Here is a 2,945-nt window from a genome sequence, read left to right on the forward strand (position 1 = left end):
AATGTTTTACCCTAAGTGATAGATTATACATTACAACTGACTAACTTACATCAGCCCAAGCAAAAATTCTTATTGAGGGATGACATTGCACAATGAAATTATAGAATTACTAATATAATGATTTGCTATATGCTAATACATATTTTTTTAATACATATGTTACTTATATAATTTGAGTAGAGATTTTTTATAAGAGATTATTTACTTGGAAATGATTGGGAAGACAAGGTGTCTTAGTAATTTAGTGCTGCTATAACAGAAATACCCTAAGTGTATAGCTTAACAAAAAGAAATTTATTCTCTTACAGTCAAGGAGGCTAGAATTCTAAATTCAGAGAGACAGCTCCAGGGGAAGCTTTCTCTCTTGTTGGCTCCATGGTAAGGTCCTTGTCATCAATTTTCCCCTGGTCTAGAAGCTTCTTGGAACAGGGACCCCAGGTCTGAAAAACACTCTCGCCTCCTGGTTCTTCATTCTTGGTGATAGGAGCTCTCCCTGTCTCTATGCTAGTTTCTCTCTTTTATCTCAAAAGAGATTGACACAAGATACAATCTATTGTTGTAGACTGATTCCTGCCGCATTAACATAACTGCCTCTAATCCTGCCTCATTAACATCATAAAGGTAGGATTTACAACACATAGGGAAATCGCCAAACCAATTGCCTTCTAGAAGTCTCAGACTCATAAAACAAAATGGTGGACTAGCACTACAATACTGAAAATCATAGCCTACTCAAGTTGACACACATTTTTGGTATACAACATTCAATCCATATTACAAGGTATGGTCAAAGGTGTACATCTTTTGAAATTTAATTAAAAATATGAAAGAAAGCAATTTCTATACATTAAACTGATTCTATAATAGAGTGAGTTTTTTACAAAGCAATTTCCTCAGTGCCATTATGACATCCTTGTTCCTTAGACTATATATCATGGGATTAAACATAGGAGTTAGGATAGTGTAGAAAAGAGAAAGCATTTTGTCAGTTCCCTCTGAGTGTCTAGTGTTAGGTCTTAAGTAGGCAATAATGGTTGATCCAAAGAATAACACCACAACCATTAGATGAGATGAGCAGGTGGAGAAGGCTTTGGCTTGACTTGTGGCTGATGCAACTTCAGGATGATGGAGATGATTTTACTGTAGGAGCCCAGGATCAACAGAAATGGAACCATGACAAATAACACAGCAACTGTGTAGACCAACATCTCATTTACAAAGGTGTCCCCACAAGTCAGCTTGAGTACTGGGGGGATATCACAAAAATAGTGGTTAATTTGTTTAGATCCACAAAAAGGCAGAGAGAAAATCTGATATGTCTGCCCTATCATAACTGGAATTCCAATGATCCAGGAGCCAGTCACCAGCTGAATGCAAACCCTGGGGTTCATGACTAGAGGATAGTGCAGAGGATTACAAATGGCCACATAGCGGTCATAGGCCATCACTGCCAGGAGCAAGCATTCTGTGCCTCCGAACAGAAGGAAAAAGCACATCTGTGTAGCACAGGCAACTAAGGAAATTCTTCTTCTCTGGGTCCCAATATTAATCAGCATTCTGGGGAGAGTAGTTGATACATAGCAGATTTCCAAGAAGGAAAAATTTGCTAGGAAAAAATACATAGGGCTCTGGAGAGCAGGATCCATTTTTGTTATTAGAAATATGGTGCCATTGCTCATCAAGGTAACGATATAGATGATTAAAAACAATCCAAAAAGAAACCACTGGAGATGGGGCATGTCAGCAAAGCCCAAGAGAACAAATTCAATGATTTCAGTTAGATTATCTTGTGATAATTTTTCTTGATGATTCATCTGTGGAAAAGGTAAATTTACACGAGCATTTCGTTAACCTTCCTGTATCTCTTTTTTCTTCTCTAAATTGTATTGAGGTATCTGGGTTGGATTTTATAATCACTGCAATGGTTTGCACATTAAGAATGACACTAGTTATGTATGTCCCACATCCTCCTGTTAAATCACAATCCACAGTGATTTTAAGATCATTTCCTTATACTTTCAGAACACAGCCCAGGACAGATCAAGCTATACCTGACTCAGCACAGGCACTGGAGCAATTGGCAACTGCTGGAGATGGACACTCAGCTTTGCCATCTAATCTCACTTTAAATTAATTACACTTCTTGACAATTCTATTATAGTTCTCTATGTATTTCCTGAATCAAGCTTCTCAAACACTTTATCATAAACTCTCCTCTAACATACATTTTCAATGGCCTATTTCAACATTTTCTTCTCACATCCCTTGATGATTTTAAGCATATACCCATACCAGCATCATTGAGTCGATTCCGACTCTCTGGGACCCTATACGGACAATTAGAATTACCACATAGAGTTTCCAAGGAGCCACTGGTAGACTTGAACTACCAACATTTTGGATAGCAGCTGGGCACTTAACTACTGTGCCACCAGATCACCTTTAAGCATATAGGTTCCTATAATACAGTTCACATTAGATAGTTTAGAAAGAAAAGTGTGAGAGTATTACATTTTGTGTAGGGGATAAAACAAATATCTTTTGGAAGGATATTAGGTGGGCAAGCTAAGAGGATTTTATTCAGGGAAATTGTCCTGGGAACATTGATTCAGATACCAATAATAAAATTGTTTGCCCTGTGAAAACAGGGGTAGCATGGAGGGTATTTGTTATCAATGTTTATATGTGGGACAGTAGGAGGAATGATGTTGGCTGTAGTTATACCCATTGGGTGCTCTGTGCACCCAACATGATGTTTTGTTGTTTCTCAGACAAATTTAGGTAACTGTTTCTAAACTCACTATTTTTCAGATTTAAAGATATTCAGACTCACTAAATACGGATAATTCAACCAACTGCACATAAGTTTTGAGACTGCAATTAAGTATTTTTTTTGTAATGGACTTGAGTTTGACTCAATTGCGATATTAAGCAATTTTTTAAAG

At 37.2% G+C, this 2,945-nt stretch overlaps 1 pseudogene; it reads right to left on the bottom strand.

Annotated features, from left to right (window-relative positions):
- Positions 1 to 858: 858 nt before the first annotated feature.
- On the bottom strand, positions 859 to 2,284 carry LOC100670115 (olfactory receptor 10AG1-like; annotated as a pseudogene).
- Between the last annotated feature and the right edge of the window lie 661 nt (positions 2,285 to 2,945).

The sequence above is a fragment of the Loxodonta africana genome, chromosome 7, assembly GCF_030014295.1.
Source record: "Loxodonta africana isolate mLoxAfr1 chromosome 7, mLoxAfr1.hap2, whole genome shotgun sequence".
Taxonomy (NCBI): domain Eukaryota; kingdom Metazoa; phylum Chordata; class Mammalia; order Proboscidea; family Elephantidae; genus Loxodonta; species Loxodonta africana.